The 19,083-nt window shown below is 40.5% G+C and overlaps 1 long non-coding RNA gene across 1 annotated transcript; it reads left to right on the plus strand.

Moving 5' to 3' along the window:
• The first annotated feature begins 690 nt into the window (after positions 1-690).
• Positions 691-11,587, plus strand: LOC140608834 (uncharacterized). The gene is made up of 3 exons (XR_012010825.1): positions 691-800; positions 6,897-7,051; positions 11,021-11,587. It is a non-coding gene; the product is annotated as an uncharacterized lncRNA (long non-coding RNA).
• The last annotated feature ends 7,496 nt before the right edge of the window (positions 11,588-19,083 follow it).

The following is a 19,083-nucleotide window of genomic DNA, read 5'->3' on the forward strand; positions in this document are numbered from 1 at the left end:
TATTGGCTTCTCGCCTTTCCTAGTGTCCCTTCCCCACTCCCCTACCAATGTTTCCTAGGAATGTCTCCCAAACTCCTGATGCTCAAATGCTTGTTTAGGAGTTGGCTTCTGAGGGAGTTCAAACTAGGATAAGAGGTGAGTGAGGACAGCACCTGAAGCTCTCTCTTTCTGCTGCCCTGGCCTGGGACTGGAGAGGTGGGATTCCTCCCTCCCCTACCAAGCCCTCTGCAGACACCCCTTATGCCTATTAGCCCAAAGTAGGTCACCTGGGCTCCCCTGTCTGGGAGGTCCCAGAGCCCGCACCTAATAGAAGGTGGGTGAGGGATTACAGCAGGGCTGGGCCTTGGCTGTTGCCAATATATCTGTTTGGATTCAGCTCAATGACAAGAAACTGGAAACTCCAAACAACAGTGGTTTATTTTTTACTTTTATTTTTTTTTTAAGATTTTATTTATTTATTCATGAGAGACACAGAGGGAGAGGCAGGGACATAGGCAGAGGGAGAAGCAGTCTGGGACTTGATCCCAGGACCCCAGGATCAGGACCTTAGCAAAAGGCAGATGCTCAACTACTGAGCCACCCAGACACCCCCACAACAGTGGTTTAAACAAGGTAGAAATGTATTTCTCTCTCACACACATAAAAACAGAGAGGCAGTGGCTGCCTGTTGGTTAAGGGGCCCGGTTTACTTGTTGCTCCACCAGGCGTGGCTTCCAATCTCAACATCACCACGTGGTTTTCTGCCGCAGGCACTGTCCTCTCAGAGGCATTCTTTCCTGTAATCCTCTTAATCCTGTGAGGTAAGAGCTGTTTTTCCCTCTGTTTTACAGGGGAGGACGTGGAGATAGGGAGAGGTTAAGTTACTTGCCTGCTACGAGGTGGCGTTCTGTATCCAAAGTTTATGCTTTGAAGCCATATTTTTAAGATAATATCTTCCTACCCAGGATCATGTTTATCTCTGCATTTATTTAAGTCTTCTTTAATTCCTTGTATGTCTTTTATTAAACCTATTACTGGGCTATCTATTTTGCTGAGGTTAATGGCATCATTTTGGAAATGAAGTTTTCTTGGTGGTTGGAGTATCTAACTCAAATTCATTTCTATTTATTTAATTTTTTTAAAAAAAATTTATTTACTCATGAGATACACAAAGAGAGGGGCAGAGACACAGGCAGAGGGAGAAGCAGGCTCCATGCAGGAAACCTGTGGGGGACTCGATCCCAGGACTCCAAGATGACACCCTGAGCTGAAGGCAGATGCTTAACCGCTGAGCCACCCAGGTGTCCCAAATTCACTCTTTTGCATATTGACTTGTTGTCCAGCCGTCTTACTAAACATATTATAATTTGTCTGAAGAATCTTGAGTTTTCTAGTACATGTTTGTATCCTCTGAGTAACACCAGTTTTGTTTCTACCTTTTCTTTCTGAATGTCTGTCTGACTGTCCTCTCTCCTTCCTTACTCTCCCCTGCCTTCTTCCTTCCCTTCGTCCTTCTCTTACTGTGCTGGCTACAAGCCCTAAGCACAGAGGCGATAAGAGAGCTTCTTTTTTTGTGGATACTGTTTGTCTGGTTAAAGAAATCTCTCTCCATTCCTGGTTTGCCAAGGGTTTTTTCACGAATGCTTTTTGTATGATTCTTGAGAATATATGATTTTTCTTTTTGAATCTATTCATGTAATGAATTGCATTTATAAAACAATGTTAGATGAAACTTGTATTTCAAGGAGAAACTGAACTTAACTTACAGTGTATTCTCTTTTCTACACATTGCTGGATTCACTTTACTTGTGTTTGGGATTTTGCACCTCTGCTCAGGCATAAGACTGTCATTTTTCCTTCTCGAACTGTCTATCTAGTTTATTTACCAAGGCTGAATGAATTGAGGAGTGTTTCTACCTTTTGTATTCCTTGGAAGTCTTGTATTAAACTTGAATTCTCTATTCCTTGAAAGCTTAGTAAAATTTTTCTGTAGGTATGGTGCTTTGTTTTATATTTTAGACATTGTCTATACTTCTTGTTTGTAAATAATTTCAGGTTATAAAAAAGTTGTAAGTACGCTACAAAGAGCTCCCATATATTCTCTACCCAGCTTTCTATCATATTCACCTTGTTATTCTCATTATTGTACAAACATATTTTTCTGACAACTTGAAAATATGTTGTAGATGTGAAGTTCTATTACTTCTTAGTATTTGAGCGTGTATTTCCTAAAAACAAAAGCATTCTCCTGCGGGATCATATACAACCAACAAAATAAATGAACAGATGCTGTGTTTTCATCTATCCACAGACCACATTCAGGTTTCACCGGCAGTCCCAATGATATCCTTTATTGCTCCAGAATCCAATCCAAGCTCAGGTTTCACCGGCAGTCCCAATGATATCCTTTATTGCTCCAGAATCCAATCCAATATACCTAGTTGTTATATCTCTTAATTTTTTTTTCAATCTGGAACAGTTTGTCTGTCTTTCGTGACCTTGACACTTTTTAAAAGAACAGTCCGGTTACTTTGTAGATTGTGCTGAAATTTGGATTTGCCTGATGATCCTTCATAATTAGATTCAAGCTGTGTGTTGTTGGCAGAAAAACATCCACAAGCAGATGCTGTGTTTTTCTCAATATAACATATCGGAAAGCACATAATGTCAATTTGTTCCATTACTGGTGACATTAACTTTTATCATTTATTAAGCTAATGTCTCCCATGTTTTCCCACTGTTAAGTTAACTAGTAAGTATTTTGTACTATCAGGTAGTGAGTAATCAATGCCTATTTCGGTGAAGAGATACTTTATATAAATATCTTGTTCTCCATTCCACTTTGACCCATCTGTTTTAGAATTTATTGATGATTCTTGTCTGAATCATTTGTTACTTTTACAGTGGTTGTCAGTTGGTGATTTTCTAATTCTGGCATTCTTTCCACATTTATTTGTTGGCATACTGCTAAAAGGCAGAGCTTTACTTTCTCTCCCATTTGTTTGTTCATTTATTTGTATCACAGTAAACTCGTGGATTTTTATTTTACTCAATAAGTTATCATCTGATGCAATGGCTTACGTAAATCAAAGTTAATTTAGAGCACAAATTATTCCGTATTTGCTATTAGGGAGCCTATTAATACTGGCTTCTATGGTCTGTTGACATGCCCCCATAATTCTTTGAGCACTTCATTGCTTTTTGGTGCAATAGGATGTTCCAGACCCATTTCTAGTTTCTCTACCCCAACCCTGGAATCAGTCATTTCTCACAGAGAATGGAGAGGACAGAACTTTCCAGTGACGATAGGCATGTCCTCTGTGCATTGTGTTCCTTTTCTTCCCAGAGAACAGAATTACTGACCAATTTCAATTCCTTGAAACATGGAATCAGGGGATGGATTGTGAGGGTGAAGGGTGTCAGACTGAAAATGTATTTGTTTAATACATGAAGTGGAGGCACACATTTGGTGGGAATGCAGATTGGTATGCCTTGGAGGTAAATAAACTTTAAATCTATTAAACATTGAGATGCACATGCCCTTTGGTATAATAATTTCACAACTAGGAATATAATGTGGCTTCCACTTATGCAAAGGACTTACATCCAAAGATATTCATTGTAGCATTGTTTAGAAAGAGTCTAGATGTCCATTACTAGGGTATTGGTAGAGAAAGAAGTGGAGTATTGGCAGATAAAAAAGAATGAGTTCATTATAAACCAAAAAAGAATGACTTCTAAGGTGAATTTTTTAACCACTCGTTCAAAAGTTATACAGAAAAACTATCCCTATACTTGTATATCCCAGGAAGGACATACAAGAAATGGTAATAGTGGGCAGCTGTGGGTAAACCACTTGGGGCAGCCCTTACTGCTGATACACCACACCAGCTCAGGAGTCCAGTAGATGAAATCTGCTTAGCATCACCTGTGATAAGAAATAATGCACAGCCCTTTGGCCCATATCTCTGTGTCCAGAAAATTACACCCTACTACCATGAAAAGAATTTAGAACAGTATGATTAGATTAAGTAAACAGGGTGGGAAGCTAAACTGGGTCTGAATGCCAGCTCCACTGCTCATAAATTGGGCAACCTTGGGCAAGTTACTGAACTTCTCTGTGATACAATGTTGTCTAGAAATTGTAAACAGAACATATTCAGAGGGTTGTAGGAGATTTGAGTGAGTAAATCTACGTAGGAAATCTAGTTTCTGGAACATAGTAATCAATAAAAAAAAGTGAGCTATTGTCCTAGTATGGTTAGGCCCAGCGAGGAAAGGAAAGCAGTCTTTAACTCTGAAGATCTTAAGACAAGGATACTTACTTTTCACTGTATACACACTAGTAATTTATTATTATGGTTGTTGTTAATATATCATGAGCATGATTTCCTCCAGGGGAAAAAGAATTGTTTTGCTGAGATGAAAGAAAGAAAAGAAAGAACGAAGAAAGAAAGAAAGAAAGAAAGAAACAAAGAAAGAAACAAAGAAAGAAACAAAGAAAGAAACAAAGAAAGAAACAAAGAAAAAGAAAAGAAAAAATCCAGTTCTGATAGATCCAGATTAGCTCCCCAGCTCCACCCTAAGGTTCACTGTGGCAAATCATTCATTCGTGAGCATTAGGGTCAAGTTCCCCCTCCCCTCCATAGAACTGGTTAAACGCACCCAAATTTATCTTGCGTGTCACCTCCTTTTTAAAATTCTGTGTGAAAGTGCAATGTAAGTGATTAAATTTGACCTTTCTTAGTTATAACTACATCTGGCCACAGGGTTCGGAGATTTCATCCGGATGATCTTAATTGGATTTTGACTGCCCTGCACACTGCAATCCCATCTTCACAGCCCGCTTCAGACCTCAGCACTTCTCACCTGGTCTCCCTGTCTCTAGGCCTCTTTCCTCAACTCCATCCCTCACACTGATGAGCAAAATCCTTTCCACTCAAAAGTTTCATTGGCTTTCTCAACTGCATATAGAATTAAGTACTAATTAAAAGCAAAATAAAATAAATTGGGTTTTTGTTTGTTGCACTGGTAAGAATTAAAAAAGGAAAAAAGTGCCCATTTGGGTATTGATATTGAGAAACAAAAATTCTTGGACACTGTTAGTGAGATTAACCATCGCTTCAGGGGATAAATTGGGGAATATGGACAGCATTTTAACATGCATGTCCTTTGCCTCAGCATCTCCCCTTCCGGGAATATAACTCAAAATAATTTAAGTACACAAAGACAGTTTTATGAGGCTTGAATGTAGTTTTAAATGGTAATGAAGGAGGATTGGTGACTTATTTATGATGTATTATGTAACAGAATACTATGCACCCATTAAAATGATTATACAGACATTTTTTGATGTGGAAAAATATCTAGTGTATAAAACAACGTGTGGCACATGGTAGATATTTGACAAATAGGGATCCCTGGGTGGCGCAGTGGTTTGGCGCTTGCCTTTGGCCCAGGGCGCGATCCTGGAGACCCGGGATCGAATCCCACGTCCAGCTCCCAGTGCATGGAGCCTGCTTCTCCCTCTGCCTGTGTCTCTGCCTCTCTCTCTCTCTCTCTCTGTGTGTGACTATCATAAATAAATAAAAATTTAAAAAACAAAAACAAGATATTTGACAAATATTTATTGAATGAATGACTGTTTATAATAAGTAAAAAAGGTTAAAAAATGTATACATGCTATTTTTTGTTTTTAAAAAAATATGTGTATCTCTATGTTATATTAAATATATACATTAATCTGTCTCTCTTTTCTATCCATCTATTATCTCTGTCTATCTCGGCCTTACTACTGAAAATACCCTGGAAATATAGTGACAAATCAGTGGAGAATATTGTTGGGAGAAAGATTTCAGTTGTTGTTGTTTTTAAAGATTTTATTTTTTTATTTTTATTTTTTTAGGATTTTATTTATTTGAGATAGAGCACAAGCATGAGCAGGGATGGGGGGATGAGAGGCAGAGGGAGAGAGAGAAGCAAGCTCCCCACTGAGCAGGGAGCCTGACGTGGGACTCAATCCCAGGACCCCAGGATCATGACTTGCACTAAAGACAGACACTTAACCGACTGAGCCACCTAGGTGTCCCTAAAGATTTTATTTTTAAGTAATCTCTATACCCAACATGGAGCTCAAAACCACGATACCAAGATCAAGAGTTGTGTGCTCTACCAGCTGAGCCAGCCTGTTGCCCTGAGAACAAGGTTTTCCCTTTCTACTGATTGGACTTTGATACGGCTTATGGCTTTTAAGTAACTGTGCATTAATTTTTAACTTATTTCAGTGGTGAAAAAACAAAACCATAGTTTGTGGAATTTATGAATAAATAGGACTTCATTTAGATGACAGAAGCATAAATTCCTATTATCTGTACGCAGATTAAGTTGACATTGTGTTTCAAAATTCTTAAAAACGTACATACCACCAGACAAGAAAAATACTTTTTTCAACAGAAGAGGAAAATACTTTTAAGATTCAAAAAACAAAAGAGCCAGTGTAGAGTCTCTGCAGAGAAAGGAGAGAGAGATTTAAATTCTACTCCTAGATGGAAGGGCCTCGAAAAAAATAGTAAGTTTAATTATATAGAAGAATTTAAAAAGTTATAATTCTTGCATAACTGAGTTTGTATTTAATATGATTGATTCTAAGATTTTAAAAGGAATGCATGAAAAAGATTGAAGAATATGTATCAAAATATTCACATAGTGAATTTTAAAAATTATCCATTTTATTTTATTTCTTTTCTAGAATGAATAAGAATTATCTTTGGACTTGAAAAAATAATAATTCGTTAGAAATGCTTCTGAGCATGACTTTTCCTGTTTTGCTTTTAATAACATACTGTAATTACGTCAGTGAAAAAAAATTGACAATGATTTCCATAGAATGTGTTATGCTTTCATTGTTCTTTATTCAGTCACATGGTGATGAGGAGAGATGTCGGGTGGATGAAGGCCAAACCTGGAGGTGACTCAGAGCCCTAGAGTAAATTCTGATCTGACTTTCGTCACTCGTCACCCTTTTACTGTGTCCCTTGGAGCCACTTCCAGAAGGATTTACAACAATGACCTGGTAAGGCCTCCCAGTGTTCAGAATAGTGCCCTAAATCCAGCTTTCAAAATCTTTTGCATGCAGGTTCTCATGTCTTTCTCAGAGTATTATATATTCTGAAAACAGTAAAGTATTTAATTTACAGACGATGACATCAAGGGGATAGATTAAAAGTTGACCAAAGTCACTCAGGTGAGTTGTGAGACAATAGAGATCCAAATCCGGAATTTCCAGGCCCTGGGACACTCATCACTACAGGACAAATACACAAGCCACAGTAGTTTGTGGAGTGTCTCCAGTGATGAGGCATCTTGACAGGTGCTTGTTTCATGGGGTTCTTAATTTCCCCACAACCATGAAAGTCTGAGGGAGAATTATTATTGCCATTAAATGGATGATAAATGCAAGGCACCAAAAGCATTGGTGACTTCCTCATAGGCCATAGTTGGTGAAGGGCAGATCTCAGGTATGTACCTAGGACTTCGGGTTTTATGTCAAATGTTTTTGAACGGATTTTGGAAAACCTCTGAACATTAACATTATTCTTAAAATGATATCAACTGAAAGTCAGAATGGCAGTTCCCTCTGGGGTGGGAGTGAGGATTGACTGGAAATGGGCATGATGAACTCTTTAAGAAGGAAGTGTTCTCTATCTGGATCTGGATGCTAGTCCTATAGGTATATACGTATGTAAAAAGTCATTGAATTGTATACTTAAGATTTATTCATTTTCTCATCTGTAAAGTATATCTCAATAAGGTACTGTAAAAAATACCACTCATTGTCCTACCCGGATGCAACTATGTGATGGGTTCTTTTCTGCCTGTTTTGAAAACACTTTTCCATGTTGTTTCATAATGTGCATGTTTGTCACTTTAAAATGATGATGTTGACGTAGAAATATTTTCTTTTTACTTTCACTTTGATTCTTCTTCTTTTTTTTTTCCACTTTGATTCTTAGAGCCCTTCTGCAAGGTAGGAGGCCCAGCATTGTTTTCCTCATTTAGTAAATAAAGGGAAATAAGACTAAGAAATTGACTAATTTTATTTTTTTTATTTTTTTATTTTTAAAAGGAGCTTTTATTTTTTTTAATTTATTTATTTATTAGCGCACACAAAAGCATGAGCTGAGGGCTGAGGGGAGGGGTAGAGGGAGAGGGATAAGTAGGCTCCCCATAGAGCAGGAAGCCCAACACAGGGCTCGATCCCAGGACCCTGGGATCATGATCTGAACCAAAGGCAGATGCTTAACTGACTGAGCCACTCAGGTGCCCCAGAAATTAACTAATTTTACTCAACTTGTGATTTGTTTTCAATCTGTTTCCAAAAAATATTAGAGGTGGCAGTTAAGGGGTTTGTCCAAAGCCATGAAGAAGTAGGGACAGAACTAAGATGAGCTTTGGCTTTGGTACTCATTTCTCTGGGCCACAGGCTCCCATAGCTACCTTCCATCTGTGCATCTGACAGGGGTTTGTACTGGGGGCTCAGTTCAACTGTCTGCATGCCACCCGGACATCAAACTAGCTTCTGATTCTAAATTTAAGGAGAGAAGATAAGAAAAGAATATGCAACACAGTTGCATGTCTAAGATTCCGTCCACCTTTTCAAAATTACATAAGCTATACATTTTAATTGTGGAAGAATCAGGAATAGAGATTAGCCAAAAATTCAAATAATCATAAAAACAGCATTGCTCAGGGATGCCTGGGTGGCTCAGCGGTTGAGCCTCTGCCTTTGGCTCAGGGCGTGATCACGGGTTCAGGATCGAATCCTGCATCAGGCTCCCTGAGAGAAGCCTGCTTCTCCCTTTGCCTGTAGGTCTCTGTGTCTCTCATGAATAAATAAATGAAATCTTAAAAAAAAAAAAAAGCCTTAAAAAAAAAAAAAAGCACTGCTCAGACATAACTACGGTTAATATTTTGGCATGCATCCTTTCAGACTTTTCTCTTTGTTGTTGTATATACTGTTTTATTTTCTTTAGCTTAGCAGCCTATCAGCAACATTGATCTGTATTTATAAACATCAATCTGTATCACCCTTTCAATGACTACACAGTTCTCATGATGTGACTACATATTTCTCATGATGTAACTGGCCCTCTATTTTGAGCAGTATAGATTGTTTCTAATTTTTCTCTATTACAAATAACGCTTCTTTTTAATACTCTTATATGTACATATTTTTCCTGTTCGATTATATTCTTAGAAGGCATTTCTAGAAATAGAATAGCCTGAATCAAAGTTCTAGTTTTGGGATGCCCGGGTGGCTCAGCGGTTTAGAGCCTGCCTTTGGTTCAGGGCATGATCCTGGAGACTGGGGATCGAGTCCCATGTCGGGCTCCCTGCATGGAGCCTGCTTCTGCCTCTGCCTGTGTCTCTGCCTCTCTCTCTGTGTCTCTTGGGAATAAATAAATAAGATTTAAAAAAAAAAAGTTCTAGTTTAAATTTTTTTAACATTTTAAAATTACGCTAAGCATATTATATCAATAAAGACAATTCATGAAATCAAGTCATTTAATTCCACCACTGTAACAAAATTTTCTGATTTTTCCTTTTTAAGTCTTTTCTTTTTTTTTTAATTTATTTATTTATGATAGTCACACAGAGATAGAGAGAGAGGCAGAGACATAGGCAGAGGGAGAAGCAGGCTCCATGCACCGGAAGCCTGACATGGGATTCGATCCCGGGTCTTCAGGATCGCGCCCTGGGCCAAAGGCAGGCGCTAAACCGCTGCGCCACCCAGGGATCCCTTAAGTCTTTTCTATAAACATAAATTATTTATGTAGTTACAACATGCTTACTGTTTTGCCTTTTTTATTATAACTTTTTTTTTAAGTAATCTCTAATACTCAACATGAGGCTCATACTCATCACCCTGAGATGAAGACTCTCATGTTCTACTGACTCATCCAGCCAGGCGCTCTCCTGTTATAAGTTTATTATAACTTATTAGCATCTACTTTTTATAATTTTCATATTTCATAATTGTATGCTAGTTTATCACCCTTAAACACTATTTAACAATTCCTTATTGTTGGGCATTCAGATTGTTTTCAATTCTTCAATCTTATGGTATAAAAAAATATCTGGTGCATTAAGCTTTTTCTTTTTGAGAGTTATTTCCTTATGTGTAATTTCTCCAAAGTGATCTTACTGGGTTCAGTGACATTATTTTTAGATCATAATGCATTCTACTAAATAATCCAAAGAAATGAGCCCACTTTCCAAAATATCAACAGCGCTAACCCCATACCCTACCTGGCCGTCTTTTCACTGACATGCTTTGTTGTAAGGATTCTTCTCTGCCCCACCCTTGGTGGTGCCATATTATGGTATCCTACCCCTATTCTTTTTTTTTTTTTTAGGATGATGTGTAAATTTTTTTTAAAGATTGTATTTATTTATTCATGAGAGACAGAGAGAGAGAGAGAGAGAGAGAGAGAGAGGCAGAGACACAGGCAGAGGGAGAAGCAGGCTCCATGCAGGGAGCCCGACATGGGACTCGATCCTGGGACTCCAGGACCACACCCCGGGCTGACGGCGGTGCTAAACCGCTAAGCCACCGGGGCTGCATTCCTACCCTTATTCTTATCACAAATCCAATCCCAAACTCAAAAATAGTCATGAACTCACATCTTGCCTCTATGGCCCCTACTTTGCAAAAAAGATAAAAATCATTTAAAAGTTTTCAAAATGCAGTCTTGACTAGGAGTGTAGTAGGTGTTATGTATTTGCTGATAGTTTATTTATATGGTAGTCTGCACACACCCCCTCACTTATCTGTGGAAGATACATTCTAAGACTCCTAGTAGATGCCTGAAACCATGGGTAGTACTGCACCCTAAATATATTATGTTTTTCCTATGTATACACATCTATGACAAAGTTTAATTTATAAATTAGGCACAGTAAGAGCTTAATAACCACAGTAATAAAATAGAACAAGTAAAATACTATGGTCTAAGTTATGTGAATATGGTTTTTCTCACAGAACATTAGGCCGTACTCTTCTTATGATGATGTGAAATGATAAAATGCCTCCATGATGAGGTGAAGTGAGGTGAATGACCAGGCACTGTGACGTAGCATCAGGCTACCATATACATCAGAAGGAGGATCATCAGCTTCCTGACCACAGCTGACCCTAGGTCACTGAAATCTCGGACAGCAAACCGCAGATAAGGGGGACTGTGGTATTATGGGTTTGGTTTGTCATAGACATCATTCTGTCGATTGTCTGTGTTTTGCCGTGGTGGTGGTTTACTGGGCAGAGAAATATGCCTTACTTTTTATTTTGTTTCTGTTTATTGTAAAAGTGATGTGTGCAATATAGAAGACACAGCAAAGCTAATATCCATCATTTAATAGTTTTATAGAAGTAGTTCAATAGATTATTGAGAGAGTCCCCAGTCTCCTGAAGACAGAGGAGAGGAGGTGCTCAAGTGTTCTCTTTCTCCTCTTTCTCAACAGACATCCTCAACCTGCCCTAGTGTCATGGATTTAACGATAGTATACAGATGTTAATACTTCTTTAATAAAGGGATAAACACTATAGCAACCCTTTCGTGAGGTACCATTCCTCTTTAAAGGATTATTCACTGCCTTGATTTTCTCTCCTGGGTTTATGTATTTTTTTTCCCATATTGGTTGTCTCTCAGATTAGCAAAACTTATTTCTTCCAGTTTTCTTTTAAGATTTTATTTATTCATGAGAGACGCACAGAGGGAAGCAGAGACATAGGCAGAAGGAGAAGCAGGCTCCTCGCAGGGGGCCCGAGGCGGGACTCGATCCCGGGACCCCAGGATCACACCCTGAGCCGAAGGCAGATGCTCAACCACTGAGCCACCCAGGTGCCTCATCATGTCTTCCAGTTTTCTAAGAGTTATCTCTGTGAAAGACAAGGAAGACATTGGTATTAGGTATCTATCACTGCAGAATTAATTAGTCTAGGGCAGCCCTGGTGGTGCAGTGGTTTAGCACCGCCTTCAGCCTGGGGTATGATCCTGAAGACCCGGGATCAAGTCCCACATCAGGCTCCTGGCATGGAGCCTGCTTCTCCCTCTGCCTGTGTCTCTGCCCTCCTCTCTCTGTCTCTATGAATAAATAAATAAATAATTAAAAAAAAAAAGAATTAATTACTCCAAAATGTAGTACCTTAAGACAACAATGTTTATTATCTCATACGGTTTCTGAGAGTCACGCTTCCAGGAGTGGACAGACAGTGGTACCCAGAGTCTCTTGTGAGGTTGCCTTCAAGCTGTTGGCTAGAGTTGCAATCATCCTTGGGCTTGACCGTGGTTGGAGAACCTGCTTCCGAGTCTACTCATGAAGTTGTTGGCAGCCCTCAGTTCCTCACCAGCTTTACTTCTTCACCAGGTGGGCCTCTCTGTAGGAGTGCTCATTTTGTGGTAGTTTGCTTCCTTCCCCCAGGGCAAGTGATCTGAAGGTGGGGTGAGGTGGTGCAGAGTATCCAGACAGAAGTTACCATCTTTTACAAACTAATCTTGGAGGTGACATACCATCTTTTCTGCTGCATGCTTTCAATCACACTAGACCAAGGGGAGTACAAAGTGGAGGAAGACTACCTACGGGTGCGAATACCAGGAGGCAGAGTCACTGGGGGTATCTTGGAGGCTGGCAAGGACAGCATCTAACCACCACTTCCTGTCTCGTGCCTCCTGAAGGTCAATAGAAACAGGGGAATGTGGGCAGTCCGGGTGGCCCAGCGTTTTAGCGCCACCTTCAGCCCAGGGCGTGACCCTGGAGACCCGGGATCAAGTCCCACATTGGGCTCCCTGCATGGAGCCTGCTTCTCCCTCTGCCTGTCTCTCTCTCTCTCTCTCTTTGTCTCTCATGAATAAATAAATAAAATCTTTAAAAAAAAAAAAAGGATATGAGGTAAAACCTTAAAAAAAGAAAGAAAAGGGGGAACACAATTTTATTTTTAAACAATAAGCTTCCTACTCAGTCACTCTGGGAATTATGAACTTACCCATGGTTTGCCAAGCCCTGTGTGGTTTATAGAGGCACATATTGCTGGGAATGGAAGTTCCCTTGCTGTTTTGGTGATATTTAATTGGCATTTTGCCACATTTTTTGTTGCGCTTATCTGACCCGGGGACGTTGTCTACAACACACTGTTGGTATTAGTTACTTCATTATAGGTTTCTATTTCCCTTGGGCAGTAGCGGACATTATACATGTTCCTCTCTCTCTCTCTTTTTTAAAGATTTTATTTACTTATGAGAGACACACAGAGAGGTAGAGACACAGGCTCCATGCAGGGAGCCCAACGTGGGACTCGATCCTGCGTCTCCAGGATCATGCCCCGGGGCTGAAGGCGGCGCTAAACCGCTGAGCCACCCGGGCTGCCCTCCTCTAACTCTCTACTTATAAGATTACTGGTGTAGGTTTTGTTTTTGTTTTTACATTATATCTTTTTTTTTCCCCCTGAAGATAATGTCAGAAACACATTAACAAGCACTAACATTATTAATAATGACATCTTTTCATAGGGTATTTGTTTTACTGGGGCCTCAAATTCACACGCTCCAGCGTGTATTAGAAAAGAAATACACATAATATTGTGAGCATGTGCATGACTATCAAAATGCAGCTGTAGAATTTACTCTTAAATATTCCTGTGCCTAAATAACTGCTTCTATTAGGTAACCTACAGTGTGACTTAAAAATCTGTGGATGAAAAGTATTTTCAGTTAATATTTTATAAACGAGGATGAAAGAACATGGAAAATATTAACAGTTTTATTTGCACCTTGTATCCTGCGGTCCTAGGATTCTGTTTCTTATAAAGGATACAAATGCCCTTGAATAAAGGATATTAACGATGATAGTCATAATGCTAGCTTGGATTAGAAAGTAATTGTAAGGGACGCTTGGGTGGCTCAGTGGTTGAGCACCTGCCTTTGGCTCAGGGTGTGATCCCAGTTCCTGTGATCGAGTCCCACCTCGGGCTCTCCACAGGGAGCCTGCTTCTCCCTCTGCCTATGTCTCTGCCTCTCTCTGTGTGTCTCTCAGGAATAAATAAATAAAATATTTTTTTAAAAAAAGGTAATCCTAAATAGAAACTGACACTTTATTTGCTTAATGGTATAGTTTTCTCTTCTTTTGCTTACTATAATTTTGAACAATTCAAGTATTACTGCATAACATCCGAGGAAATAACACCCTCTGTTGCAGGACTCAAGGGTTTCCTTTCTGGGACTTTAGGTAAATGGAGAGATAGCTGCTGGGGTTTTTTGTTTTGTTTACCCCCCCAGACAATCAGCTGTCCTTATTCTGGGTCCTGTCTTATAGCCAAGAGTGTGCTGCTGTCGGCACGAGAATGTCTCGTAAGATAGTCCCACTCTGAAATCTGAAACAGCCACACTCATCATTGACGTTTGACCTCTCTTCTACTCTCCCATTCCTACTTACCCCATTAATATTAATAACTTGAACTATCCTCTGCCCCGTTAAGTCTTCCAAGGTTGGTGGGGGGACACCTGCTGGCCTTTTGCTTTGGTCTTCTTTGTCCTCCACATCCAGTCACCAGCCCATCTGAGTTCAACTCAGATCATCATTCCCTCTGCCCACAGCCTCCATTGTAATGCAACCACCTGCATACAGTGTTCCCACCATGGAACTTTCCTCCAACTCCAGACTCAGTCTGCCCCTCATGATGGCACAGATGACACAGTTTATGCCTGTGGTCCAGCTATCATAGTGCCCATGTCCTCACGATGATAGACACACAGCTCAGAGCTGTTTCCTGTGTATCCTCTCCCACGGACTAAACCGTGCTGAGGGGAAGAACAGTGGCAGGGACTGTGGCAGACACCTTGTATACACTAGTGATGCTCAACCAGGGGTGATTTGCCCCCTAGGGGAGAACTGGCAATATTTGGAGATACTTTTGGTTGTCTAAACTGGAGGGATGATACCGGTACAATGTGGGGAAACAGGCCCTACCATAAAGAATGGTGAGGTTTTTTTTTTTTTTAAGATTTTATTTATTTATTCGTGAGAGACACACAGAGAGAGAGGCAGAGACACAGGCAGAGGGAGAAGTGGGCTCCATGCAGGGAGCCCAAACGTGGGACTTGATCCTGGGTCTCCAGGATCAGGCCCCTGCCCGAAGGTGGTGCTAAACTGCTGAGCCACCAGGGCTTGCCCAAGGGTGAGGTTTAAAAAAAAAAAGAATAGTAGATTCAAATGGCAGTAGTGCCAAGGTTGAGAAACCCTCATAGATGGTCTCGTTTAGTCCTCACAAAAGCCCTAGAAGATTATTATGATCTTCCTTTTCTACATAAGGAGTCTCTTCTTTTCCTCAGCTCTCTTTTCCAGGAACTGAATCTGAGAAGAGTTATTTGTCCCAGTTCCACCTTGTGGTGGAATGAGTTTGTACTCCAGTCTCTCAGCTTAGAAAATCTAGGGCCTTTTTTCTACCCTCTCCTGTGGGGAACAGGTCTCCACTGACTGCCAATCCAAAACCACCAGGGCAGGACTGGGAGGGCTCAGGCCAATGTTTTTTTGTTTTTAATAATTTTAAATTTATTTATTCATGAGAGACACGCAGAGAGGGGCAGAGACAGAGGCAGAGGGAGAAGCAGGCTCCCTGGGTGAGCCCGATGCAGGATCATAACCTGAGCCAAAGGCAGACGCTCAACCACTGGGCCACCCAGGTGCCCCAGGCCAGTGTTGTTAGGTCATACATGAAATTAGTGGTGGTCTGGGACCAGTAAAATATAATAATTATCAAAATAATAGAAGACAAAACAGATCAGAAAACATGTAGAATTACTACTTTGTGAAACTTTAGTTTCAGATGTATGCTGGGGGTTATGGCTACTACTGTACCTTCATGTAAAATTTCTTTTTTAAAAAAGATTTTATTTATTCATTTGAGGCAGAGAGATACAGAGAGCGTGAGCAGGGGGAGAGGCAGAGGGAGAGACAGACTTCCTGCTGAGCTGGGGTGGGGGGCAGGGGCGATCCCAGGACCCGGAGATCCTGACTAGAGCCAAAGGCAGATGCTTAACCATCTGAGCCATCCAGGCACCCCCTAACGTAAAATTTCTTAGTAAGATTTGCCATGACAATGTTGGACAAACCTGCTCTATATAGTTGCTGAGTTGAAGTGTAATCTATTAAGAAACCCTTAGTCATGAGCCCCAAGGAATGATCATGTATATGTGTGTGTGTGTGTGTGTGTGTGTGTATGATTTTCTATATCCTGAGGTCAATTTAGTTCAAGCCATGGAAGCTAGGAAGGAAAAGGTGTAGTTGAGTTATGTACTGGAGCCAGTCCTAGATCTCATTCATTCACCACCTATCTCTCAAGCATGTGCTTCTTGGGCCTGTTCTAGGCAGTAAAGGGTTAGTGGGAAACAGAACAGTTAAGCTCAAATGGAGCTCATATTCTGGTGGGGGGTGGGGGGTCAACAGTCAGATAGGGTGACAGAGTGGAAAGTCCCTGCCTGTGAGAGACTGTGGCCCCTTTCAGGGCTGCTGTCTTCACGAGCCCTTCCTCCCACAGCAGTCCAGCCAGCCGGCCCATTCACAGGCTGCCCTGGGTTTTTAAGGGTTCCAATTCATATCTCCCTTCAGAATCAATGCAGTGATCAACCTCGACACACACAGAACTCAGAAACAGGAAAAAATAAAGAAAAGGGCTGGGGGTGAGACAGAGAGATCAAGTAATATAATCCCCAAAACTTTCTATTTACTAGAGTTTTTAAAATACTGTTAAGATGCTTCAGAACTGCCATTAGATGTTAAGTCATAGACCTTTTAGCCCTCTAGTTAAAAATATTATACATTTGGGATGCCTGGGTGGCTCAGTGGTTGAGCATCTGCCTTCAGCCCAGGGCGTGATCCTGGAGACCTGGGATCAAGTCCCACATCGAGCTCCCTGCGTGGAGCCTGCTTTTCCCTCTGTCTGTGTCTCTGCCTCTCTCTCTCTCTCTCTCTGTCTCTCATGAATAAATAAATTTTAAAAAACTTAAAAAAATATTATACATTCAAACCGTTTGTCCTTTCTCCTGTGAAGTTTTTTTTTATTTTGGTTTGGTTTGGTTTTGGGTGCTTGAATTTCTTTATAGCTTTTTGGGCATCCATCTCACATTGATAGATGATGACTCCTCCTGAACAACGGATTCTGTATGTAGGAATAAATGCACTATGAATTATTGATATGGAGTCAATAAATAATCAGAGCGGAGCTTCCTTTGTTGCTATGATACAGTAACACTGTGATATACATGTACTGTTACATTAGAGATATTTTTTGCAATTTTACAAGATGTCATATACATACATGAACTGCATCTGTCTAGGGCTGAATGTGTCTGTTTTGTGAAGTGAGTTGAATTTTTAACCAATGGCTGGTGAAGACACTGCCAAGCATGAACCTCTAAAGTTAGGTGCAAATGGTCTTTAGGCTCTGGGAGCACATGGCTGTGTGTGGTGCTCGAACAGGTAACTGGCTCCGATTTTATTCTTATCTTTGGCGAATGGTTAATCAGAACCATTTGGCTGTGGGCTAGGAATAGAGGCTCCAAAAGAGAGCAAGAGACAGTTCCTGCCCCCTCGGGGCTTGTCAGAAGAAGACAGGAAAACTAGCACTTAACTAGCAATTACAATACTGTGAGAGGTAAGGGTGTGATGGGGTAGAGACAGGAAGCTCAGGATGTCTAACTCAGAAATGTATTTTTAGGGGGAAAATGTAAATTATAGACAAAGGATAATTGAAGGCAAAAAGAAGTAGTTAAGAAGTGGGGGAGGTTAAGTTAAAGTAGGGAGAGACCATGGAAAGGCAGGGCATGTACAGCCGCTTTGCCAGACTTCAGGGGGGTTTTATTTAGCATCTCTAGCATCTTCTTCGCTACAGATCAGAGTCCTGGGACAATCACACAGTGATTTATTTTCTTCTAAAATTTAGTTAACCACTGTAGTACAAGGTCCTTTCAATGAGCACGAAATGTAAGGACTTTCAAAAAAATTCCTAACAAAGTCTAAGGACTTTTATGGCTTACAAGTCTTCCAACTAGAGTATTTGTTGCTGTATAGGAACAAGTTGGTAATAATAGTTAACGTGGCATTCTAGGAGAAATTATTCTTGAAATTCACCAGCCTGTTTTAGTAATTTATTGCAGGGTTTATTTTCTTTGGGTTATCTTAAATATTGCTCTGCATTTTGATTTTGGGATTTGTTTTCTGGAGGGCATGGAGAAAATAGTGAAAAATCAACCCATGACAAATAGTGAAAAATGGGTTATTTTTTTTTAAAAGGGGTTATTTTTAAATTTCCTTCTTTTTTAAAATATGTTATTTATTTATTTATGAGAGACAGAAGAGAGAGAGAGAGAGAGAAAGAGAGAGGCAGAGACACAGGCAGAGGAAGAAGCAGGCTCCATGCAGGGAGTCCAATGTGGGACTCGATCTCAGGACCCCAGGATCACGCCCTGGGCTGAAGGCAAGGGCTAAACCGCTGAGCCACCCAGGGATCCCCCCTATTTTTAAATTTTCTGTTGGAAACCTAGAAAGTCTCCTAAAGTCTAAGAATTGTTTGGAAGGTGCATTTCATCCTGATTTCTCTTGAGGGGCACTTCGTTTTCTAGTCTGTAGGAAATCACTGGAGCCCCAGGAGAGTCAGAACAATCTAAAAGAGGCCTCAAAAGACAACCTGGGAATCATAGTATTGACTTCCAGAGTGAGTGGTCAAGGATGTGGCTGTGAATGGAAAACAAAATTGAGTCCTCCTGCCAGCAGTGTACATCGTATCTGGGTTCTCTGTGGTCTAAGCCCCTGGGCAGCAAACATTTCTTCATCTCCCCAAGAGTTGACTAGGAAATCTGCCTGTAAGAATTTCTCTCACCCCCAGCTCAGCTTTGTGAAGCCGAGGGCTCTCCAAGACTCCAGTGTTTACTTAATTCAGGTCACTGTGTGCCAAACACTTTCATTATCATTCTGTTAACCCCGTGAGATGGATAGTACCATGACTGTTTTATACATGTGACATCATGCAAGTGTGATGAGGGGAACACAGAGAGG

The sequence above is a fragment of the Canis lupus genome, chromosome 18 (assembly GCF_048164855.1).
Source record: "Canis lupus baileyi chromosome 18, mCanLup2.hap1, whole genome shotgun sequence".
Classification (NCBI taxonomy): domain Eukaryota; kingdom Metazoa; phylum Chordata; class Mammalia; order Carnivora; family Canidae; genus Canis; species Canis lupus.